This window comes from Sus scrofa, chromosome X (assembly GCF_054392235.1).
Source record: "Sus scrofa isolate SSC_HxYL_T2T_F1_AM1 chromosome X, Sscrofa_HxYL_maternal_Yorkshire_Landrace_v2.0, whole genome shotgun sequence".
NCBI classification, from domain to species: Eukaryota; Metazoa; Chordata; class Mammalia; order Artiodactyla; family Suidae; genus Sus; species Sus scrofa.
This window is the reverse complement of record NC_139401.1, coordinates 12,172,248-12,199,561: the sequence shown is the minus strand read 5'-3', so window position 1 is coordinate 12,199,561 and position 27,314 is coordinate 12,172,248. Positions and strand designations below refer to the sequence as shown.

Below are 27,314 nucleotides of genomic sequence, written 5' to 3'. Positions count from 1 at the left end.
TCCACCTATGACAATAGCCTAAGAAATTACAGCAATTGTTCTAACACATTTTTTGCTGAGGTTTACCCTCCATAAAAGAGGCAGGATGGAAGGAAAACAACTGAATGGTTTGCGCTATGCTTCTGTGGGCCATGCTGGCATGCAGGGTGTCCAGGCATGAGGTCACATAAGGAAGAGCAAACAGCAGTCATGCTTTGTGGCTCACCTCGACTCATCATTGGCTCCATGAGTCATGGCATTTTATGTCTGTGCTCCAACATGACAGCTACGTGGCTCTCAGTAGTCTGCTATGGGGCTCTGTGTCCAGGTGACCCGTGGTCCCCTTAGCCTCTCCAGCAATCCCGTCGGGCAATGGGAGCTTGCAAGCCTCCTATTTTTCAAGCTACACATGGGTGATCCTTGGTCCTTAAAAAAGACTCCTAGACTCAGTCCCCTCTCCCTACAACTATGGGGTATGTCTACGAACTGAGATCGGGGGGCAATTTTGAGAGCCGGCAACGGTTTCTCCATTCTGCCTCACCCCAACCCTCTGATTTTATCCCTCCTGGAAAGTGAACTGTGAAGTCTTGACCTCTGCCTTGTCCACCTCTAAATGCTGGCCCTGCTGTTTGAGGGGAACTTCAAGGAGTTTGACCCTCAGCTGCTTCCCCATTGGCTTGGACCTTAATAGGCCACCTGGCTCCCAGCATCCCACGTTCCGTGCTGCAGATACAAAACTTTGGTCCAGGTATTGGGCCAACCTCAGACCCAGGTACGGGGCCATCACTCCACCATCACCGACCCTTCTGGGTGGAGGTTGAGAAATGACCACAAGGGATAATCTGTTGATGAGAAAGCTTATATCTGAGAACAGTTGAAAGAACTCAAAGATGAGCAGGTTTCCATTAGCCCCAATTTACAAATCAGTTTTTCCTATTTCGTAAATGTAGCTGAAGAAATTCCTACCTTGCATAAAACTTTGGGCAGGCGGCTCAAATTGGAATTTTGATACACTGAAATCTTTTTCTCAGTTTGGAGTTTTGAGGTATATATCGAAATGGGAATTTCCCTCCCTCCCTTCCTTTGTCTTTTTATGGCCACACCAGCAGCACAGGGAAGTTGGCATGGGCCAGGGGTTGAATCCGAGCTGCAGCTGTGGCCTGCGCCACAACCACAGCAGTGCAGGATCCAGGCTGCATGTGCAACCTACGCCACAGCCTGTGGCAACCTTGGATCCTTAATTGAGCGAGGCCAGGGATTGAACCCACATCCTCATAGAGCCAGTACTGGGTCCTCAACCCACCAAGCCATAAGGGGAACGCTGACATTTTCTTTAAAATGCTGTAATTCTACACACACACACATACCCAAATTTATGGGATTCTAATATATTTTCATAAATAAAGGACTGGATTGGGAAAATGACAAGTTTTTCTGTTATCTGAGGAAAGTATTTTCCTTTAGAAGCATGCATTGACCCCGAGTGAACCTGTGGCCTGAAAGCAACGAGGTTTTGGTCTCCTACTCAGCTCTCTGAGTGGAGGAACTAACCTTAGTTTATAGCCAACTCAAGTAGCACATCTTTATAGACTGAACTGGAAAGAACAGTTTCTGCAGAATTAAGTATGCGTCCCACTTGAAAACACTGATGTCAAAGAGAAACCCAGACGCTCTAAGGCAACTCTTTTGTGCTAGGCTGAAATGCAACAGACTGAAGTTCAATTTAGAAGGCTGGAACTCTCATCTATTATTTTTTACCCCAGCCACTGCACTGCTAAAATGGAAGATGTGGCTAATCAATTACAGCAGCTGAGGTGGAATATTCCATAGCTCGTAATCTCTGAAGCTTAAAAGAAAATCCGTTTACAAAAATTCAGAGATACATCAAAATGACAGGGGGAATAAAAGTGCCTTCATTTTCAATTAACACCAGCCAGAGTTTCAGAAAGCGGCAGCATCCTTATTCCTCTTCTCGCCACCTCTTCTAACATCGGCCAATTTGATCATAACCATGTCGTGGAGCCAGAACTGATTAGGTGTTTACAAAACAGATGTTTTCAAGGGATGCTAATAATATATTTAAACTGAAGACCCACCTTCCAAGGGGACATAAATTACAAGTGACAGTGTGCAAGCTACACAAGGACGCATTAAAATGTATACCACAGAGCAGACCCAATCACGGGCAATGTGGGCTAGTCAGTATGTACGGAACACCTACCATATGATAGAAAGTTCCCACAGTTCTCCAGAAGAATCGGTAATCTTTCGCTCTGTCAGATTATGGACAAAGTATGGTTTAGTAGATGACTCAAAAAGAAAAGTATAATATTTCACCATAGTCAGAACCACCAGTGGAAGAAGCAAGACTATTTAGGATGCTATCTTCTCATGAAGGATGCAATGAAGGAAGAACCATGCATGTGAATGTGTATATATGCACACACACACACACACACACATCGTTTTTCCGATTTTATTTTTTTATTTTTATTTTTTGTGTTTCATTTCTATTTTTTTTATTTCCCCCAAACATTATATATTTTTTTCTCCTGTACAGCATGGTGACCCCATCACACATACATGTATACATTCTTTTTCCTCACATTGTCATGCTCCATCATAAGTGACTAGACATGGTTCCCAGGGCTACACAGCAGGATCTCATTGCTCATCCATTCCAAAGGCAATACAGACACACACACATCTTAATAATGACGAAGTGCTTCTTCTTAACTCTGTTAAAAGTAAAACATGCCTGTACCTTTTGATGGTGAGTGCCCTCGAAAGGGAACTCTATGAGTGGTACAAAGATCCAGATGTTATTCAAACTTTGTTCTTCCTGTTTCCTTCTTGCTCCTCTGCCTAAACATAACTTTCTCATACCAGATAGAGACTTTTCTAGACATAATGAATGCTGCAGGGAGTGTGCGGAAAAGGGAATCCTCCTAGACTATTGGTGGGAATGAAAATTGGTGCAACCACTATGGAGAAGGGTATGGAGGTTCCTTGAAAAACTGTAAATAGAACTACCATATGACCACCAACCCCACTCCTGGGCATATATCCAGACAAAACTATACTTCAAAACGTTCATGCACCTCCAATGTTCACGGCAGCAATATTTACAATAGCCAAGGCATAGAAACAACCTAATGTCCATGGACAGGTGAATGGATAAAGAAGATGTGGTCCATATTGTGGGTGGGAAAAAGAAGGGCCACAGACCTTGAGCTTGAATGCTTGGTCATGAAAAATCATGACTCGCTCTTGGAATGCCAAGAGGGGTGTGCTAGGACAGAATAGACTCTGCCTTGCTAAGATAAAACAAGGGACTACTGCAATCCCTTTGCTCTTCTGCAAGTAGCTGCATTATGTCCTAGATAAAAGCTCCGACGACTTTGTTGCTAGTGGTCTTCTCACCAAGGGATGGCCTTGAAGCTGCCTGTGCTGGTTTAGCAAATTGGATCTATAATCTTTTCGAAAGTTCTGCTTCCCACACTTCTGCACTAGCCTTTGCTCACAATCCTAATAAAAGACACAATCCTAATAATTAGCCATCTCTGTATTTTTCTTAATCTCCAAGCGCAGCCTAAATTCTGATTGCCAAGAACAATGACAACGTATATGCAATAGAATACTACTCAGCCATAAAAAAGAATGAAATAATGCCATTTGCGGCAACATGGATGGACCTAGAGATTACCATACTAAGTGAAGTAAGTCAAAAAGAAAAAGACAAAAACCATATCTCACTTATATGTGTAATCTAAAATATGACACAAGTGAACTTAAGTACAAAACAGAAACAGATTTACAGACATAAAGAACACACTTGTGATTGCCAGATGTGGAGGGGGATGAAGGGGGAGTTTGTGATTAGCAAATACCAACAATTATATCTATCTATCTATCTATCTATCTATCTATCTATCTATCTATCTATCTGAATCACTTTGCTATATACCAGAAACTAACACAACAATGTAATAAAACAACTATTCTTCAATAAGATATATTAAAAAATGAAACAAAAAAAAACCAAAAACAGACTTTTTAACTCTAACTTCACCTAGCACACCGAAGTGAGACGATGCTGGCAGCCCACCCTCAGTTTCCCTACCACCATTCTCTAAGTGGTTCTCCATCAGAGGTGACTGCACACCCCTTGGGTCTTGGGCAACGTCTGGAGCTATTCTGGATTGACACCCCTGAGGAAGGGATGCTTGGGCATCTCCTGCTGGAGGCCGGGAATGCTGCTCAATTTCCTCCAGTGCAAAGCCAGCCCGCCCAAGACAAAGAATGATCCAGTCCCAAATGTCACTCATGCTGAGAGTGGGAAATCCGCCTCCAGAGTCAGCTATTACCAGGCCTGCTACGTGATGGGCTCACTGCTAAGCAATTTTATTTTGGGTTTCAGATGCAGAGGGTTGAATTAATCAAACTCCCCAGTTTATGGCACATTTTTCATCATTAGACTCTACAAGGCCTGCTTTTATTTATTCTCTATCCTCATTCCCCCACTCCTCTATTCTCATATATTTGATGTGTAGCTTTTATTTGCATATGACCTTGTAGAGTATTTAGGGGGGTGTCTGTGTACATGTATTTGATGTTACATGCATGGCATTGTGGCACTGGGCTCTAAACCCACAGCACTCTCTGCCTTTTTCTTTTCACACAGCACTCTTTTCATGATCTACCCACGTTGCTATGCACCAATCCAGTATGATCCTTCTCAGGGCTAAGAGATATTCCAGAGTATACTTTCACCACAGTTGACTAATGGGAAACTGGGAAAAAGAAGGGCCACAGACCTTGAGCTTGAATGCTCGGTCATGAAAAATCATGACTCGCTCTTGGAATGCCAAGAGGGGTGTGCTAGGACAGAATAGACTCTGCCTTGCTAAGAGAAACCAAGGGACTACTGCAATCCCTTTGCTCTTCTGCAAGTAGCTGCATTATGTAGCTCCCCACTCCCCCACTCTCACCAGTGCTGGCATTTCCAACACTCCACTACTGTAAATGTCATGCTGAGCACCTCTGAAAACGTTCCGCAGGTGTGTGAGTGTGAGAATTTCCCTGAGACGTACATCCAAGAAGAGGGACTGCTCAGTGATGTTTCAAATAGAATTGCACACGCTCTTCAAAGCAATGACGTGAGATGAGAGGCTTCATTGTTTTCTACCATCAAGAAGGAAAAACTGCAACTTCCGGGGATGACATAAATTGCCCAAGGTTATCCAGCAGAGCTAGGATTTCAACCTCTATTTTCTGAAGCTCGCACCTCACTTTCTCCTTAGAAGCCTCCAGGTGTCGAAGATGTAGAAGCCCAGAGCAGAAATGACACTGACAGAAGGATGACACGGAGGGATGTGTGTGAGTCACACTCACCTTCTAGAATTTTCCTCCTTTCCCTAGCTGAGGTATCTTTCTCTCTAGCCTCTTATCATTCTCAGGATCTTCAGGAGTGATCCTCTCAGGGACAAATGGATCCATCCCAGGGAGGATGAGGCAGGCCTGGTGGCCTGAGCTTCATACCCAAAGGAGACCTTGCAAAGAAACCCCAAACCTCCTCTAGTGTTTGAATGTCTTTCCCATTCATTCTTTCATTCACTTTTGATATTAAATAATCATTAGTTTCACCTATCTTCCAATCATGTTTAGAGGATTCAAAACTGGATTTGGCTGTGACTATTTGGACCCAGGTAGGCATAAATGGGGGAGGAGGCTACCGGGGTCCAGATACCCAGGCGTGGATCTAAGTGTTGTTGAATCGCTGAGCAACTGTGAGCAGCTCAGCTGCTGTGAGTCTCACTGAACTCCCCTGGGAAAGAGGTGAAGCTTCAGATTATGTTCCAGGGCACCTTCAGGGTCAGTGAGGGTCCCTCAAAAGCCCTTTGGGATGACAGGATATTTGGGAATGAGAGCTCCAGCTCTCGCCCACGCTGACCCATTTTATATAAGGTTGCCCCTCGGTATCCACAGGGGATTGGCTCTAGGACCTTCCTCAGCTACCAAAATCCAAGGATGCTCAAGTCCCTTATACAAAATGATATACTTGTCTATCACCTACACACATCCTCCCACATGCTTACTGAAAATCATCCCAGATTACTGAACAACAGAAAACACACAACTCAACTGAAAAATGGACAGGAAACCTAATTCTCCAAAGAAGACACAAGGATGGCCAACAGGCACATGAAAAAAAATGCTCAACAGCACTAATTGTTAGAGAAATGCAAATGAAAACTGCAGTGAGGTACCACCTCACACCAGTCAGAATGGCCATCACTAATAAGTCTACAAATAACAAAGGCTGGAGAGGGTGTGGAGAAAAAGGAACCCTCCTACACTGTTGGTGGGAATATAAATTGGTACAACCACTATGGAAACCAGCATGGAGGTTCCTCAGAAAACCAAATACAGAACTACCATATGACCCAGCAATCCCACTCCTGGGCATATATCTGGACAACACTATCACTGAGAAAGATACATGCAGCCCTATGTTCACTGCAGCACTATTCACAATAGCCAAGGCATGGAAACAACCCAAATGTCCATTGGCAGATGATTGGATTAGGAAAATGTGGTATATATACACAATAGAATACTACTCAGCCATAAAAAAGAATGACATAATGCCATGTGCAGCAACACGGATGGCACTAGAGACTGTCATACTAAGTGAATTAAGTCAGAAAGACAAATATTATATGATATCACTTATATGTGGAATCTAAAATATGGCACAGATGAACCTTTCTATAGAAGAGAAACAGACTCACAGACATGAAGAACCCCCTTGTGGTTGCCAAGGGGGAGGCAGGAGGGAGTGGGATGGACTGGGAGTTTAGGGTTAACGGATGCAGACTATGACATTTAGAATGGATAGGCAACAAGGCCCTGCTGGCTAACACAGGGAACTCTATCCAATCACTTGTGATAGAACATGACGGAAGATAATATGAGAAAAAGAGAGAGCATGTGTGTACGTGTGTATGTGTGTGTGTGTGTGTGTGTGTGTGTGTGAGTGTGATTGGGTCACTTTGCTGTATAGCAAAAATTGATAGAACAATGTAAGTCAACTATAATAAAATTTTTTAAAAAATAAAGGACTGAAAAGATCCTTTAGAGCCATGGTGGTAGCATGAAAAACTCTGTGTCTAAAAGTGAATTAGAATTCATTTTAGGGGATTTCCCTGGTGACACAGTGGGTTAAGGAGGTGGCACTGTCACTGCTGTGGCTCCAGTCACTACTGTGGTGTGGACTCAATCCCTGGCCTGGAAACTTCTGCATGCCACAGGCATGACCAAAAAAAAAAAAAAGAAAAGAATTCATTTTGGGAAGTGAGCAGACTGTGTATGCATGTGTATTTGTATGTATGTGTCAGAAAGAGAAAGAGAGAGAGACAATAGGCGTGCACATATACACACACACACAACCAGTTAAAAAGGAAACCAGGGGAGTTCCCATCATGGAGCTGCAGAATGAATCCAACTAGGAACTATGAGGTTGCAGGTTCGATTCCTGGCCTCGCTCAGTGGGTTAAGGATCCAGCATTGCCGTGAGCTGTGGTGTAGGTCGCAGATGCAGCTCGAATCTGGCGTTTCTGTGGCTGTGGTGTATGCTGACAGCTGCACTCTGATTCGACCCCTAGCCTGGGAACCTCCATACACTGTGGGTGCGATGCTAAAAAAATAAGTAAATAAAAAGAAAAAGAAACCAGGGTACAAGAGTGACCCAGGAGCCCATCCCCACCCCCACCTGGATTGCCTGGACGGAAACCAGGCTGGGATCCTGCTTTATGTATGGAAGATGCTCCTACTTCTCCCTGTGAAAGGGGCCTCACTTGAACACAACTCCCCGTAGGTCCACTGGTTCTCTTCCTGAGACAGAAGGGGCCATGAGTTCCTATGGATTCCAAAGGCCTTGAGTCCTAGGTAGTTGGCATTTCTGGAAAAGTCCTGCCCACATCTGGCACCCAAATCTAGACAACCTTTGCATTATTCCACCTCTGACAGGGTGGCTCTCAGGCTCTCTTATACGGAGGACAACACACAAGAAGCAAGGACATGGACCTCTGATGCATACGCAGCAAAAAGCCGGACTCCTTTCTATTGGGAGCAGGGGGCGCCTCTTGTCTCTTGCCAACCCTGGTTTATAACTCTGCTCTTTCCCTATAGGATGCACTCCTTATCGCATATTACGTAGCATCCAGTTAATCCCAAATCTTGATCAATGACCTGCAGAAAGACAGGGGAATACCCACATGACAGATGTAGGCTGAAATACTGGTGCTACTCTTGTCACCGTGGTAGGGCTGAAGGCAATGGATACTTTCTTTTTTCTACTTTTCTGGCTTTGTAACTTTTCTGCCTCACCCTTAGGATGGAGGAGGGGATCATTCTCATCTAAAGTGAACACAAAAACCACGCAGATGACAGCCCCCGAAAAGAAACAAATCCACCTGGCGATGTGGTCTGGAATTGACCAGTGTAACTGACATTGGAATTGACTCCCTGCAAGATGCAATCTCTGAGATACCGATATTAAAGGAAATCTAATCTCTGCTCCCAATTTATCACCCTAAGTGTTACAGAGGGAGAAGCTGGTCCATGTCTCTTTAGTTCAGGGGGTGACAGTCTTGGTTACAAAAGATTCTTTCTTAGAAAACATCTTGTTGCATTTTTACAAGGTTGCTTTGCTCCAGGACTCTCAGGGAAAGCTATTCTTGTGAGAAATAATAAATCAAGCGAAATAAAATATGGCCTAAAAATGGATTTACATTTCCATTTACAAGAATCGAAAGTGGCAGTCGATGAATCAAAGTCACCTCATTTAATTCACTGTCCTAACAAGGGTGGTTATCTGGCTTCACAGCCTACAGGGAATAAAAGAAGTGAAATAGGAAAGGGATGGAGACAGAGGGTCAGAGATGTAGACCCTAAGGCTGATGGGGGAGGGGGGTGGGCAGCAGATAAACACCTGCCAGACTCAGAGGGCAGAAAAAGAAGACGTATCAAGAGATATTTCAAAATCAGATACAAAACATTTCAAATAAAATTTGAGAGGTGCCATTGGACCAAAACAATAAATAAATAAACTGAGCTTTTTGTTTTATGAACAGTGCCTGGCACATAGTAGGCACTTTAGAAATGTTTGTTGTACGAATAATGAAGGAATAAACAGCACAGATCCCTGCCAAGAATGTGAAGAAAAGGCCACACCGAATTGGCTGGTGCCAGGAGAAATTCTATTTTCTTTGTGGCAAGTAATTCGGAAAAAATGTATCACGTCTTTAAAACGCCATAACCTGGGGTTCAGCAATTATATTTTTAGGAATCTAATCTAACCAAAGAATCTTAAAGTCATGAAAAGCCTTATGCAAAAGTATCTCCAATTGATAGGCTATGTGCAATAACACCAGAAACAAATCAAACTTCCAACAAAGTGGGATGGTTCAATCAACTCAGTGGAATAGTACACAACCAGTATCACAGGATGTTCAGGACAACCTGTAAAAATGCTCTAAATTCTTTAAATTTATCTATCAACCTATCTTTTCACCAACTATCTACAAAATATGTATAATATGTATGTGTGAGTGTATACAAAAGCATATCTATGGTATGATTATAATTCTGAGTTAAGAGAATAACTATAATTTTCTATGCCAGTAGTACCACAGAGTAATCAAATAGTCGAAGGACAGTTTCTCTTGATAGAAGTATCCCAGCTGATAAATGAAGAGTAAATGAAAGGATCAGGATAACATTGGATTAGTTATCTTTGCTTAGTAACAAATTACCCCAGGATAGGGAAGCTTAAAATAACATAATTTCTATGAAGAAAAATTCAGGAGGGGCTGAGCTAGGAGTTCTGACTCAGGATCTTTCAGGAGCTGCCATCAAGATGCCTTAGAAGACTTGACTTCCAAGCTCAGTCATGGCCCTACTGTCAGGAGGCCTCAGTTCCTTTCCACATGGTCCTCATGACATGACTGCTGGCTTGGCTCACAGCAAGGGGCCCAAGAAAAGAGGGGCAGAAGCTACACTGCCTTTTATGACCTCACAAGTGACATACTGTCACTCCCCCCTGATATTCTACGGGTCATCTATACCAACCTCAGTATGGTACAGAAGGCCATCATATGAGGGCCTGCAGATGAGGAGGCAGGGAGTGATGTGGGCCAGCTTAGAGGCTGGCTACCATGAACACCATTTTGCAACCCCAAATGAATTAATGGGTCTATGCTATAATCATCAATGGCTGCTGACATCACAAGAGAGACAACCAGATCCAGTGCCACTTAAGTAACAACAGCAGCTCTGAAGCAGTCTGGTCAATCAGGCTCCCTGACTTCAGACTATACTACAAAGCCACAGTCATCAAAACCGCATGGTGCTGGCACAAAGACAGAAATACAGATCAACGGAACAAGATAGAAAGCCCAGAATTAAACCCATGCACCTACAGCCAACTCATCTATGACAAAAGAGGCAAGAATATACAATGGAGAAAAGACAGCCTGTTCAATAAGTGGTGCTGGGAAAACTGGACAGCCACATGGAAAAGAATGAAATGAGAACACTCCCTAACACCACACACAAATATAAACTCCAAATGGATGAAAGATCTAGATATAAGACAAGACACTATCAAACTCTTAGAGGAAAACATAGGCCAAACACTCTCTGACATAAACAACAGCAACATCTTCTCAGATTCACCTCTCAGAGTAATGAAAATAAAAACAAAAACAAATGGGACCTACTCAAACTTCAAAGTTTCTGCACAGCAAAGGAAACCCTAAACAAAATGAAAAGACAGCCCACAGAATGGGGGAAAATATTTGCAAATGAAGCAACTGACAAGGGAGTTATCTCCAAAATTTAGAAACACCTCCTACCGCTCAATACCAAAAAAACAAACAACCCCATCAAAAAATGGGCAGAAGATCTAAACAGACAATTCTCCAAAGAAGACATACAGATGTCTGAGAAACACATGATACCTCACAAAATCAAATACCTCAGAATACACCTGACCAAGGAGGTAAAGGACCTATATGCCGAGAACTATAAAACTTTCATCAAAGAAATCAAAGAAGATGTAAAGAAATGGAAAGATATTCCATGTTCCTGGATTGGGAAAATCAATATTGTAAAAATGGCCATACTACCCAAAGCAATCTACAGATTCCATGCAATCCCTATCAAATGACCCCTGACATTTTTCACAGAACTAGAACAAACAATCCAAACATTTATATGGAACCACAAAAGACCCAGAATCGCCAAAGCAATCCTGAGAAACAAAAACCAAGCAGGAGGCATAACTCTCCCAGACTTCAAGAAATACTACAAAGCCACAGTCATCAACACAGTGTGGTATTGGTACCAAAACAGACAGACAGATCAATGGAACAGAATAGAGAATCCGGAAATAAACCCTGACACCTATGGTCAATTAATCTTTGAAAAGGGAGGCAAGAACATAAAATGGGGGAGTTTCCATCGTGGCTCAGTGGTTAACTAATCCAACTAGGAACCATGAGGTTGTAGGTTCGATCCCTGGCCTTGCTCAGTGGGTTAGGGATCCAGCATTGTCGTAAGATGAGGTGTAAGTTGCAGACGAGACCTGGATCCCCACGTGTTGCTATGCCTGTGGTGTAGGCCAGTGGCTACAGCTCCAATTGGACCCCTAGCCTGGGAACCTCCATATGCCACGGGAGCGGCCCTAGAAAAGGCAAAAAGACACACAGAAAAAAATTCCCTGTTTTCATGGGGCTCAGACTAGACGATGAGATCTTACTGAGCTAAGCCTCTGCTGTCCTAGTGGTAACAATTATTAGGAGAACCCTGGAGCAGTCCAAAAGCAAAAGCAGGTCTGAATCTATTCAGTCGACAATTGAAAAAAAAAAAAAGAACATAAAATGGGAAAAAGAAAGTCTATTCAGTAAGCGTTGCTGGGAAACCTGGACAGCAGCATGCAAAGCAATGAAACTAGAACACACCCTCACACCATGCACAAAAATAAACTCCAAATGGCTCAAAGACTTCAATATACGACAGGACACCATCAAACTCCTAGAAGAAAACATAGGCAAAACACTCTCTGACATCAACATCATGAATATTTTCTCAGGGCAGTCTCCCAAAGCAATAGAAATTAGAGCAAAAATAAACCCATGGGACCTCATCAAACTGAAAAGCTTTTGCACAGCAAAGGAAACCCAAAAGAAAACAAAAAGACAACTTATAGAATGGGAGAAAATAGTTTCAAATGATGCAACCGACAAGGCTTAATCTCTAGAATATATAAACAATTTATACAACCCAACAGCAAAAAAGCCAATCAATCAATGGAAAAATGGGCAAAAGACCTGAATAGACATTTCTCCAAAGAAGATATACAGATGGCCAACACACACATGAAAAAATGCTCAACATCACTGACTATAAGAGAAATGCAATTCAAAACTACCATGAGATACCACCTCACACCAGTCAGAATGGCCATCATTAATAAATCCACAAATAACAAGTGCTGGAGGGGCTGTAGAGAAAAGGGAACCCTCCTGCACTGTTGGTGGGAATGTCAACTGGTACAGCCACTATGGAGAACAGTTTGGAGATACCTTAGAAATCTATACATAGAACTTCCATATGACCCCGCAATCCCACTCTTGGGCATCTATCCGGACAAAACTCTGCTTAAAAGAGACACATGCACCCGCATGTTCATTGCAGCACTATTCACAATAGCCAGGACATGGAAACAATCCAAATGTCCATCAACAGATGATTGGATTCGGAAGAGGTGGTATATATACACAATGGAATACTACTCAGCCATAAAAAAGAATGACATAATGCCATTTGCAGCAACATGGATGGAACTAGAGAATCTCACACTGAGTGAAATGAGCCAGAAAGACAAAGACAAATACCATATGATATCACTTATAACTGGAATCTAATATCCAGCACAAATGAACATCTCCTCAGAAAAGAAAATCATGGACTTGGAGAAGAGACCTGTGGCTGCCTGATGGGAGGGGGAGGGAGTGGGAGGGATCGGGAGCTTGGGCTTATCAGACACAACTTAGAATAGATTTACAAGGAGATCCTGCTGAATAGCATTGAGAACTATGTCTAGATACTCATGTTGCAACAGAAGAAAGGGTGGGGGAAAAAATGTAATTGTAATGTATACATGTAAGGATAACCTGATCCCCTTGCTGTACAGTGGGAAAATTTTAAAAAATTAAAAAAAAATAAAAATAAAAAAATAAACTGGGAAAACCACTCTAGGGAACCACTCCCTTATAGAACTTCAGGTGTTCATCTGTTGAGTTTATAGGAGTTATTTCTCTTCTAGAAAATAAAAAATTAGCAAGCCTGAAAAAAAAAAAAGAAACACATGAAAAGATGTTCAACATCACTCATGATTAGAGAAATGCAAATCAAAACCACAATGAGGTACCACCTTACACCAGCCAGAATGGCCATCATCCAAAAGTCTATAAACAATAAGTGCTGGAGAGGGTGTAGAGAAAAAGGAACCCTATGACACTGTTGGTGGGAATGTAAATTGGTGCAAGCACTGTGGAAAACAGTATGGAGATTCCTCAGAAAACTAAACATGGAACTACCATTGGATCCAGCAATCCCACTCCTGGGCATCTATCCAGAGAAAACCATGACTCAAAAAGACACATGTACTCCAATGTTCACGGCAGCACTCTTTGCAATAGCCAAACATGGAAACAACCTAAATGTCCATCAACAGAGGAGTGGATCAAGAAGATGTGGTACATATATACAATGGAATAGTACTCAGTCATTAAAAGGAAAGAAATACTGGCATTTTTAGCAACATGGATGGACCTAGAAATTATCACGCTAAGTGAAGTCAGCCATACAATGAGACACCAACATCAAATGCTATCACTTACATGTGGAATCTGAAAAAAGGACAGAATGAACTTCTTTGCAGAACAGATACTGATTTACAGACTTTGAAAAACTTATGGTTTCCAAATGAGACAGACTCGGGGGTGGGGGGATGCACTGAGGCTTTGGGATGGAAATGCTGTAAAATTTGGTTGTGATGATTGTTGTACAACTATAAATATAATAAAATTCATTGAGTAATTTTTAAAAAAGTAGTCCAGTCAAAAAAACCTGAATCTGATTAAGCCTCTGGTCCCGGAGTTTCTGTCATGGCTCAGTGGTTAACGAATCCGAATAGGAACCATGAGGTTGCGGGTTCAATCCCTGCCCATGCTCAGTGGGTCAGGGTTCCGGCGTTGCCGTGAGCTGTGGTGTAGGTCGCAGACGGGGCTCGGATCCTGCGTTGTTGTGGCTCTGGCGTAGGCTGGCAGCTACAGCTCCGATTCGACCCCTAGCCTGGGAACCTCCATATGCCGCAGGAGCGGCCCAAGATATGGCAAAAAAAAAAAAAAAAAAAAAAAGGCCTCTGGTCCCATCTACTAATGCATGGAAACTAGAGGGCCCTAGGGAAAGTATTAAACAATACCATATAAACACAATAGCAAGATTCAGACCGGGCAATTTTACAAAACAAAAAACTAATGTCTTCAAAAAATAAATTGCAAGAGGATTTTTAAAAAAAGGATAGGGAGGGAAGAAGGAAACCTACAAATTAAAAGAAACTAAATGAGGCATCCTCTTGTGCCTCAGCGGGTTAAGCATCTGGTGGTGTCCCTGTAATGGCCTAGGTCGCTGCTGTGGCACGTGTTCGAACCCTGGCCCAGGAACTTCCACATCTCATGGGTGCAACCAAAAAAAAAAAAAAAAAGAGCGAGACTAAAGGACATATTAACTGTTACAATGTTTGAACAGGGAGTTTCCGTCGTGGCTCAGTGGTTAAGGAATCCCACCACGAACCATAAGGTTGCAGGTTTGGTCCCTGGCCTCACTCAGTGGGTTAAGGATCTGGCGTTGCCCTGAGAAGTGGTGAAGGTTGCAGACGCAGCTCGGATCCCGCGTTGCTGTGGCTCTGGTGTAGGCTGGTGGCTACAGCTCCGATTCGACCTCTAGCCTGGGAACCTCCATATGCCACGGGTGCGGCCCAAGAAAAAAGACAAAAAAAAATGTTTGAACATTATTTCAATTCCAATCTGAACAAATAAATAATAAAAAAGAAAACTAAGCCTATAAATACAAGAAGAAACTGTAGTCAAATACAAAATACAACATCCTGAATTCATTCATTTTAAAGGGAAAGAGAATTCTACATACCTAAAATATACGTTTTCTTGAGAAAACATTAGAGTAAGAACAAACATTCCTTTAGCCAATCAGTTAACAAATGCTCATTGAGTACCTAATATGATCAAGCCATGCAGTAATTATCCTGGACCAAAATAGAAAAGGTTATATTATGCTTGACACCTGGTGGCGAAGGCAGCAAAATGCAGGCTATATTTTTGAAAACTGTTATAAAAAGGATTGAGCGGAATAATCTGAAATTTGACTTGAGCAGAAGACAGCAAATAAATTCTCATACCTTCTTTGCTTTGCTTAATTTTAAAACAGAAGTTAAAATACAACACCATTTTGCCTTAATGCTTAATAAGCTTGCCCTAACTCTTCGAGCTTTTGGTGTTAAAGTAGATCTATTTGCTTTCTTTTGGTGTGATTAGATATTCTTATTTCCATTTCCTTATTTAGATGAAGATATTCACATAGCATAAAATTCACCCATTCAAAGCATACAATTCAGCACTGTTTAGTATATTTACGAAGTTATGCAACTATTACCACTACCCAATTCTAGAATCATTTCGTTACCCTCATAAAGAAACCCCATTAGCTGTTAGCATTTTCCTCCCCGAGCCCATCCCCCACTGCCAGTGGCCCTCGCCCCACCCTAGGCAACCATTAATCTAACTTTCTGTCTCTACAAATTTGCCTATTTTGGGTATTTCATATAAAGGAAGTCATATAACCTATATGTTCTTTTGTGACCGGCTTCTTTCACATAGTATGTAACGTTTTCGAGGTTCATCCATGACGTAGCGTGTATCAGTACTTTGTTCCTTTTTATGGCCAAACAATACCCCACTGTATGGATACACCACATCTGTCACATTTGTTCCTCTTTCAGCTGATGGCCATTGCATTGTTTCCGCGTTGGGGCTATTATGAATAATGCGGCTATGAACACCTGTGCACAAGTTTTGCTGTGGACACATTTTTTTCATTGTTTTGTTTTTAGCCATGGTATGTGGCAGCTTGATGTAGGATCTCGGGTCCCAGGTCAGGGACTGAACCCGGGCCCTAGCAGTGAACACGTTGAGTCTTAACCACTAGACTACCAGGGAACTCCCTGGTTTTTAATTCTTCTGGGTAGATGCCTAGAAGTGGAATTTCTGAGTCATGTGGTAACTCCGTGTTTAACCTTTTGAGTAACTACCCACACTTACATCTTCCTCCTGTCCACTCGGGCTCTTATTGGACAGGCCTGCCTTGATCACGTGTTCCTCCTCAACCAATCATCATGGTGGTCAAGGGTCTGCGAGGAGCTGACTGGCCAGTTGGCATCCTGTGCTCAACCTTGGAGCTGGAGAGGGACCTGCCCACCTCCTGTACAAGCCACAAGGACTGGGAATGAGGAAGTGAGGGGCGCCCCCCACAGGAGATGTGAGGAAAGCAGAACAAAGAAGGAGGCAAAGATCCAAAATGCCTGCTGCTGTGCTGGCTTTCTCTGTGTACCGATCTAGCCGACCAAAACTAATCATGAATTGAGAACAAGACATAACCTACTATGATCTTTCTGCCTCCACCCGGCACTTTGTACAACAGCCGACATGCAGTCAAAATCATATTTAGTACTTCCTTTTTTTTATGTATAATGACTTTTATTTTTTCCATCATAGCTGGTTTATAGTGTTCTGTCAATTTTCTATTGTACAGCATGGTGACCCAGTTACACATACATATATAGATTCTTTTTTCTCACATTATGATGCTCCATCATAAGTGACCAGACATAGTTCCCAGTGCTATACAGCAGGATCTCATTGCTCATCCATTCCAAAGGCAATAGTTTGCATCTATCATTTTTAATACTTTCAAAACCATTTCCAAAGCAATAAATTTCATTGCAAGAATTTTGTAAACAAAAAACAAAAAACAAACAAACAAAAAAAACAAGTAAACCAGACTCACTACTCTGAGCAACCGTGGTTAAAATTTAAGTGATTCAGAAGTTCCCGTCATGGCACAGTGGAAACGAGTCCTACTAGGAACCATGAGGTTGCGGGTTCAATCCCTGGCCTCGCTCAGTGGGTTAAGGATCTAGGGTTGCGTGAGCTGTGGTGTAGGTCGTAGATTCGGCTCGGATCTGGCGTTGCTGTGGCTATGGTGTAGGCCGGTGGCTCCAGCTCTAGCCTGGGAACCTCCATATGCCATGGGAGTGGCCCTAATATATATATACACATATATATACATATGCATATATATATATATATACACAAAGTAAACAGTTATTGACCAACTAGAACATTTTCATTTGACTGGCTCTCAAGTTATACCTAATTTATTATTTTGTAAAAGTCTGGTTTTCTGTCATAGGTTGACATTTAAATGCCAGACCTCATTCCATTTCTTGAAGGCATAAGAGCTGTTATTACCTGTTACCTGTTTATACTTTATTTTGTCCAACATTTTAAAACACTTTCATTTGTCAAGATATTTTTAAATGATATGATATCTGGAATTTACTTCAAAAAATGTGATAGCAGTACAAGAAGTGGGTAAAAGTACAAATAAAACAGACTATGAATCGATAATGGCTGAAGCTGAGGTTCATTCCTGGCGCCTCCATATTCTACTGGGTTAACTTTTGTGTATGTTCAACATCTCCCAGAACAAAACAACGAAAGATAAATATGTTTCCTACATGACTTTCATGGCTCTAAGCCATTTTTTAAGTACTGAATTTGTCATTCATTTGAGCTGAAACATCATTATACCATCCCTTTCTGTTAGAAAAGATAATACATATTTCATTGGACAAATTTTCTCTTCTCTCCTTGTTCAAGAAGTACCAAGAAGGCACAACACTGTAAAGCAACTACAATTTTTAAAAGATGAAAAAAAAATAAAAGGATGGTGAAAACAAAATACACACACACACACACACACACACACACACACACACACACAGTTTTTTTTACGTTTTGGTTTTGGAGTCCATTTGGAAAGGATCTCCTCGTTAAACCAATGCAAAATGAATTACAGGACCATGTAGCCATGACTGCTCAAGTTAAACCACTTAATTTAATGCCATGTAGAGCAGACTCCATGTGGACAAATTAGCTACAGAACAGTCAACTATGAAAAATGGGGCTGGGGTCAGAGGGGCCCAGGCATGGGTTGTTTTTCAACCCTGCCATCATGAAGCTCAACAGGAACCACGGCCCCTAAAAGCGTGGGATGTTAATCAAGCTGACTGGAAGCCAAGCCATGATTCTAGCAGTCTCCATCAAAAAGCATGTGACTGCCGCTAATTACTAGGAAATTACCTGTGTGATGCTGCCTTAAAGAATTTCCTATGAAGGTGACTAAATGCTCAGACACTCTTTGGTTGACTTGACCGAAATACACAACTCAGTCATCGACAATGAAAACAATTTGCATCACATCAGTCTTTTCACATATCTTGAAAGCAAGCTGATTTTGTGGGGTAGCGGTGGCAAAGATTAGATTTGGCTCATTTAGATAAAGCACATCCGGCAAACAGGTAACTGTCGCTGAGAAAAGAATATCGTTCTGAAGATTATCATCGACAATGAGACATTAAGGATAAAATAATCAGTTTGGAAGTACTGAACAGTCTATTGCAAGAATAATTTCTCAAAAACATAGACTGCAGGGAGTTCCCTTGTGGCACAGTGGGTTAAGGATCCCACATTGCCAACTGTCACTGCAATGGCTCGGGCCACTATTGCGGCATGGGTTTGATCCCTGGCCTGGGAACTTCCACATACTGCTGGCACAGCCAAAAACACCCATATATGTATACAGACACTGTAAAGTGTCCGTGGAATGTATCTAGATGTTTCTATGAAGGCAATTAGGCTGAAAAGTGGATGGTGTGTTGTAAAGTGTTCATTTTCCACCTGCCAAGACCCACGTCTTTATCAGGTGGCAATTTACACAGTAATCTAGGAAATAGAAATGAAATACCTGTCATTTCTAAGTCTTCAAAAACCTCATTACTGGCATTTTCAAACTATTCTGCGCCTTATAGAAAATACAGGAAATGGGGTATTCTGTTTTTGTTTTTGTTTTTTTTTGGGGGGGGGAGTTGTCTTTTTAGGGCTGCACCCATGGCACAAGGAAGTTACCAGGCTAGGGGTCAAATAGGAGCTGTAGCCGCCAGTCATAGCCACAGCAACGCCAGATCCGAGCTGCATCTGTAACCTACACCACAGCTCACAGCAACGCCGGATCCTCAACCCACTGAGCAAGGCCAAGGATCGAACCCACAACCTCAAGGTTCCTAGTCGGACTCATTAACCACTGCGCCACAATGAGAACTCCAGGTATTCCGTTTTATAGTGGATCCTTGACTCCTTTCTCAAGCCTTGTGTCACCAACATCAGTCAGCAGCCTCACAAGCATATTTAACATCTCAATTTCTCAATTTCGCTATCTCTAAAGAAGACACTTCAACAGATGGTGGAAAAGGAAATAGGACAAGAATCAAAGGAGACGGCTTCAGAAGGAAGCTTAGAGAAAGGAACTCAATGCATGGGAACTTCATATGTATAAAAAAAACAAGTGCCAGTCAGCTGACTGGTAGATGAACCCGAATAAGGTCTGTGCATCGCCGTGGATTGATTTTCCTTGATTTTCAAGGAAGCAGGAAAGAAAAACAGCCCTTCCCAGAGACCCAGGCTCTGTGCTGGGTTCTAGAGGCCTGATCCCATCCCATCGGAGGGGGTGGAGGGAGCCGGCCTTCAGGCTGAGTGCTTTGGGGTTGAAGGAAAAAAAAAATCCTGAAATGGAAAGAGAATACAAAGCAAGCAGCAATTGGAAAGGGCCAAAGAAGAAGGCGAAACCCACTTCCCAATGGAGGTGTGAGGCATGGATTTGATTTATTTTTATTTCATTTCTGAGACAGTTCCTGGAGTGCTTCGCAGTGGGTGCAGCAGCGGAGAAGGAACTTTCGGGGGCAGGAGGAGGAGGAGCAGCTGTTTGCATTTTCCACCTACAGCGCTTGCTGTGTGATCTGCACCGAGCCACCACCCGAGGCCCAGTGTTGTTTCAATCCAACAGGGCCAAGGCAGAGATGCAGAGCAGAAGCGGAGGAATCCCTTCACACTTACCCAACAGACCCTTAGTCAAGGCGGCTCTGCAGGAACGTGTGGGTCTTCTCGGCCCCTCTGTGCACACAACACAGACACACAGACACACACACACAGACACACACTTCTCCAAACCTCTGCTGTGCCTCCCAGGGGGCAGAGGCCTGGAACCAGGCCTGAAGTCTGCTCCCTCTGCAGCCTGGGGGTGGGTGACAGCCTGACCCAAGTGGCCAGCCGGACACATGAGAACAGGACAACAGAAAGCAGCATTTCCATGGGAGCTCTTACAGACTGAGAAAAGGAAGCTCAGCTTTGCTGTCCTGGGGTCTCATTTGCACAAAGAAAATAAACTAAGAATGAAACCGCAATGTAGCATCAGAGTTGTAGGAGTTCCTGTTGTGGCGCAGCGGAAACGAATCCAACAGGAACCATGAGGTTGTGGGTTTGATCCCTGGCCTTGCTCAGTGGGTTAAGGATCCGGCATTGCCATGAGCTGTGGTGTAGGTCACAGACGCGCGCGCACATATGTGTGTGTGTGTGTGTGTGTGTGTGTGTGCGTGTGCATCTTTTGCTTGTTTTTTTGTTTTGGGCTACACCTGCAGTGCACAGAAGTTCCCTGGCCAGCGATGGAATCCGAGCCACAGCTGTGACCTACACCTCAGCTGCACCAACACCGGATCCTTAACCCACTGCACCAGGCTGGGGATCGAACCCATGCCTCAGTAGCCACCCGAGCCACAGCAGTGAAACATGGGATCCTTAACCTGATGAGCCACCAGGGAACTCCCAGCTTCCCTATTTTAATTTCAAAAAGAAATACTTCTCTTTGGATTTAATGTAAGCCATATGACAGAGATAAGAATGCTATGTTTGATTTATATAATGCACATATATAAAAACAGATGACAGGAAGTATCTTTGGTGCTGAGGATGGAAATTATTTTCCCTGGGATCTTTTGTCCTTTAAAATTATGTGCATACTGATGGCAAAACTCTTCACAATGTCCACCCACATATGAGCATGTGTGGACGTGAAAAAAAAAAAAAAAAACCACCATCTGTGACCTCATAAAACACGAATGTATCACAAATGAAATATGAGATGCAGAGGGTTTACAGAAAAGTGCAGAGGTCAAGAAGAAATCACTCACACCAAAAAAAAATGCTCAAGAGGGTTTTGAAATCATGACTTTCCTTTAGCTTCATTATTAAGAGCCCAAGAACTCAAATATGTGGAGTCATGGGAACATGAAGCGAGTAAATGTGTTTTGGAAATAGCAACTATCCCACGGTTTGCCTTCTGCTGACCAAAGAGAATTTCACATTATCAAATATCCTTTCTCGGAGGACATTAAGTGATTTTATAGAATCTAAAAGGCAGTGGGGATCACGTAAGGAAAGGGATGTGGGGCCCCGCATCGCTCTCAAGTAATAGATGCTGCAAATGCTGCTTGATGCCATTAGCATGGGGTGATGCTAATGGGACAAACATAACAAGCACAAGCTCACTAAGTGTTCGATATTATATTAACCTTAGTTTCAGATAGTTTATGTGGTTATTATTAGAATCTGAAATCTCCTTCCTACATGATAAATTAAATATCCCTTCAGAAAGCAGGAAATGCACCACGGCATTTCTCTAGACCAGAGGCAGGAAAACACCGGGCTGCAGGACAAATCCTGCCCACCGCTTACATTTTGTAAAGACACATGTACTGGAACCCAACCTTATCTGTTCATGTCTATATTGTCAGGGGCTGCTTTCATTTTTTTTGTTTGTTTGTCTTTTTGCCTTTTCTAGGGCCGCTCCCACAGCATATGGAGGTTCCCAGGCTAGGGGTCTAATCAGAGCTATAGCCACCGGTCTACACCACAGCCACAGCTACAGCCACGCCAGATCTAAGCCGTCTCTGTGACCTACACCAGAGCTCATGGCAACGCTGGATCCTTAACCCACTGAGCAAGGCCAGGGATTTGAACCCACAACCTCATGGTTCCTAGTCGGATTCGTTAACCAGTGAGCTACGACAGGAATTCTTTTTTTTTTTTTTTTGGCTGCACCTGCAGCATATAAAAGTTCCTGGGCCAGGGATTAAACCCATGCCACAGCAGTGACAATGCTAGATCCTTAACCCACTGAGCCACCAGGGAACTCCTGTGGCTGCTTTCATATTCTAATGGTGGAGGTTGAGTGGTTGCAGCAGAAACTGTGTGGCCCACTAAGTTTGAATTATTTACTATCTGAGAGTTCCCACTGTGATGCAGCAGAAACGAATCTGACTAGTATCCATGAGGACACGGGTTTGATCCTTGGCCTCATTTAGTGGGTTAAGGATCCGGTGCAGCTGTGAGCTGTGGAGTAGGTCACAGATATGGCTTGGATCTGGCGTTGCTGTGGCTGTGGTGTAGGTAAGGAGCTATAGCTCTGATTCGACCCAAGCCTGGGAACTTCTACATGCCGTGGGTGCAGCCCTAAAAAAAAGCAAATAAAACAAAACAAAACTTATTTACTATCTAGCCCTTGGCTGGCTGATGCATTAGACACTTAATTATTTATCCTCACTGTCCCCACAGCACAACGAATATCAGATAAGTAAAATTTCAATATCTCGTGTGTTATTATCCTGAATGTAATTCATGGGATTTACATTAAATTGTCTGCAAATACGGCTGCCAAGGAGTCCTCCCCTCGCTGTGCTGCATTCTGCTCTCTGCATGCACACACCGAGTTTGTTTTCTCTCCCTCTGCATATGGAGGGCCCCTGTGACTTGCCCTTACAGCAGAATACGGTGGAAGATGCCTGGTGGCTTCTGCTTTGCTCTTGACATGTGAAAGTCTGCTTCCCCTGCTGGAGAGGCCCCACCAGTTCCCTGACATAGCAGGCACTCCAGCTCCGGTGCCAGTCTTGAGCGAAGCCATTTGGGATGTTTCAGCCCCAAGGGAGCGCCCAGCTCAGTGTAGCCGCAGGAGGGGCCACAGCCAACACCGCACAGAACGAACTGCCTGACTCAGGCTAGGTAGCCAACAGAGCAGGGAGAAGGAATGCTGTTGTTTTAAAGCAAGGTTTGTTCTTACACAGTGACAAATGCAGTCAACTTAAGGTTCTGATGTCCCATTTAGTATTTCAAAACTTTCTTTGAGATATTTAAAAAGAATTCTAAAACAAGCCAACTCCATCATCTGCTTTGACATCTTAAAAGCAAGAAACACCCTCTGTTCAGATGGCAGTGTGAGCAGGTTGGATGAAAAATGCCTCCCCTTGGGAGTTCCCATCATGGCTCAGCGCAAACAAATCTGACTAGCATCCATGAAGACGCAGGTTCGATACCTGGCCCTGCTCAGTGGGTTAAGGATCCGGTGTCCCCGTGAGCTGTGGTGTAGGTTGGACACGTGGCTCAGATCCCAAATTGCTGTGGCTGTGGTGTAGGCCAGCAGCTACAGCTCCAATTCAACCCCTAGCCTGGGAGCCTCCCTATGCCATGGGTGTGGCCCTAAAAAGACAGGAAAAAAAAATGCCTCCCCTAACCTTTGGGTAAGACAAGGAGAATCATCTAAGAAAGAACAAAATGATCTGGCAACAGCAATAAGACACAAAATATAATCATACTCTAAACTCCAGGAAGATTTTCTTTTTAAATCCATCATCTCGGTTCAGGGGTTTCAGAATCATTGAGGAAAGCACCCCCCCCCCCCCATTCTACTTATTAAACAGAAAACAGGTCAGGAGAAAGACAGACTGGACAGAAACCAAAACCAGAGTTGTTGAATTTAAGTCTACAATGCCTCTGATGAGAGGCAACTGGTAATTGACTCGTGATAAAAGGATCAAAAAGCTGATAACTCCGCCTAGAAAAAAAGGAGAAAGTGGAGGAGGAGAGGAAGGCTGTGGAGAAGAAGGTGACACCCACATGAGAAGGAAAGTCCCTTTGGAGTCACAGAAACATGGAACAAGGGATCAGATTTCCCAGGCAATGTGGAAAAGGGCGCTCAGGCAAATTTAAATACCAAATGGCTTCAACCAGCCCTTGAAACACTCGTGTCTCAAATAGGCGATTAGAAGAAGCAGCTCCAAAGTGATTAAGGCACCTGCTATGGTCTTGGGACAATGGATGATTTTTCCCCCCTTCTTTTAAATGTGTGCTTTGATGTGTTTGTGCCTTTTAGTTTTTAACTTGGCTCTGAGGGGCTGAAAAATGTTAGTATCATGTGACTTTTTAAAAGAAATGGTGATTGGTTGGTTTAATAATATTAACATTTTTAGCAGATGATTTTAAACTTTAAGAAGAAGAAAACTATTAAAGCATAAAAAGAAATATATTAGAAAACAAAAACATAGCCTTATTGATAAATCCAAGAGCAAAATTCTTAGGGAGACATAAAAGCAGTCACCTTTGACAAACACAATCAATTAAAAAGGAGGAAAATGCCTTCTGGAAGAAATTATAAGAATTAAAATGGGCCTGACAACAACTACTGGAAAATAACTCTGAAAATAAAAAAATTTTTTAAATTAAAAAAAAAAAAAAACCAGGCAGGCACAATTGTAATATATTTGCAAATCTAGACCAGGTTTGGCAAACTTTATCTGTAAAGGACCAGGTAATACATATTTTCAGCTTTGTGGGTAAAAGATAATGAAGAGTTAATTAACAACAACAATTGCATGGGAGCGGGCTTTCTAGAAGCACTTTCACGCGGAACCAATGGGGGGGGTAAATTCCAATAATTCGTCTGGAAAGCAATTTGGCAAACGTATCAAGAACTTTCAACGTGTTTATAAGACGTGGATACCTGTGGAGGCGGGAGCGCTGCTACCCGGATGCTGCTGGGACCAGGGGTTTAGAGAAGGTGCTTCTGAGGAAGACGGCGCCTCCCACGAGGCTGCTTCTGGAAGCGCGGGAAGAAGGGGGAGGCTGCAACCAGCGGCGGCCGCCGCGCGAGGCGCCACCGCATCCGGGGTGGGCGAAGCCCGCCGGTCATGAGGCCCCGCCTCCCTCCCTGGGCCCGCCCCGTGCAGAGCCCTCTGCCGGCAGAAGCAGGAAGCAAGCCAAGCTCCGGGAAAAGGCGGTTTGCAAAGTCCCCTTCTCGGCACAGCGGCACAGCAGCACAGCAGAGAGCGGTGGATTTGCAACTGTCAGATCGTCACCGAAAAACTGGCAGCGCTTGAAAGCTCTTTATAAGATTTCCCTTTAGGGGACAAAATACGCCAGATATCTTCAAAACCAAAGCCCTGATGCCAAAAATCTTAAAGGACCTAACAGAAAACCCAGCATCAGATGTTCCTTCCAGAGTGATTTCTGGGAGCCAGCAGGAGTTGACTTTGTTAATATTATAATTTTAATGAACATTACAATTTAATATTATCATTTGATTCATGATTTTGTGATCGGTCTGGCTTGGGAGTTTTGACATGGATGTAGTTTTGCAAAAGTTTTATTTCTCATTTTTCCATACAAAATGCATGCTAGAGTATTACTTCTACAAACAAGTCATTCTTATCACCAGTTATAAGGATTTTAAACTAAGAGCCGCCGCATTGCAGAGCATCTGTAATGTAACCTGACATAAATCAAAAACCTCAGGCGGCTCTCAGATACGGTTACACATTGAAAGCGTGAGGGCGATGCTGACAAAGGGTATATACACAATTTTTTGAGAAGAACATTTATTGGGAGGATAGACTTCTTGTGTACTGACTCACTTTTGACAGGGGATGTGTAGAATCTAAAAACACTTAGCTACTTACTCCTTAAGCAACAGGAGGATTTTCTCCTCTTTACAGAAAGACTATTATTGGACCTTCGCTTTACCATATCCATGTCTCCGCATGGTAAAACACAGGTTTGTAAACTTGACCTCTCAATGGAAAAAATCAAAAGGACTGATGTGTCTTATTGGCTAATGAACCTGTGACCCCTCAGAAATGATCTAATGTGAACCCAGCCATCCAACTCTTGGGCATATATCCAGACAAAACTTGCCTTGAAAAAGACACATGCACCTGCATGTTCATTGTAGCACTATTCACAATAGGCAAGACATGGTCCCGTCGTGATTCAGTGGTTAATGAATCCGACTAGGACCCATGAGGTTGCGGGTTTGATCCCTGGCCTTGCTCAGTGGGTTAAGGATCTGGCGTTGCTGTGAGCTGTGGTGTAGGTCACAGATGCAGCTCGGATCCCGCATTGCTGTGGCTCTGGTGTAGGCCGGTGGCTACAGCGGACCCCTAGCCTGGGAATGTCCATATGCCACAGGTGCAGTCCTAGAAAACACAAAAAGACCAAAAAAAAAAAAAAAAGCAAAAGAAAAGAAAATGTGATGTGGAATACTACTCAGCCATAAAAAAGAACAAAATAATGCCATTTGCAACAACATGGATGGAACTAGAGACTCTCATACCAAGTGAAGTAAGTCAGAAAGAGAAAGACAAATACTTATATCTGGAATCTAATATAGGGCACAAATGAACTTTTCCACAGAAAAGAAAATCATGGATTTGTAGAACAGACTTGTGGTTGCCAAGGGGGAGGGGGATTGAATGGGATGGACTGGGAATTTGGGGTTAATAGATGCAAACGATTGCCCTTGGAATGGATAAGCAATGAGATCCTGCTGTATAGCACTGGGAACTATATCTTGTCACTTAGGATGGAGCATGATAATGTGTGAAAAAAGAATGTATATATGTATGTGTGACTGGGTCACCTTGCTGTACAGGAGAAAATTGACAGGACACTGCAAACCAGCTATCATGGAAAAAAATTAAAATCATTAAAAACCATAAAAAAAAGAAATTATCTAATGTGGTGTGTTTGCCCCATTCAACACAATATTTGAAGTATTCATTGGATGACCAACTCCTTTCTATAAGGTCATTACATAGTTGTCCCGGAAACCAGTTAGTGACCAAGGAGCAGACCGTCACCTCCTACCCTGCTTTTTACCCCTGTGAAGTTAATTATTTCTAATTTCTATGA

General features: G+C 43.0%; 1 protein-coding gene across 3 annotated transcripts in view; it reads right to left on the bottom strand.

The window, feature by feature from the left end:
- FRMPD4 (FERM and PDZ domain containing 4) overlaps nt 1–25,258 on the bottom strand; it is a 919,679-nt gene extending 894,421 nt beyond the window's left edge. For all 3 annotated transcript variants that reach the window (XM_085007332.1, XM_085007337.1, XM_085007339.1), the window contains exon 1: nt 25,129–25,258. The gene's annotated coding sequence lies outside the window, so the exon portion shown is untranslated. The remainder of the gene's footprint in view (nt 1–25,128) is intronic.
- Between the last annotated feature and the right edge of the window lie 2,056 nt (nt 25,259–27,314).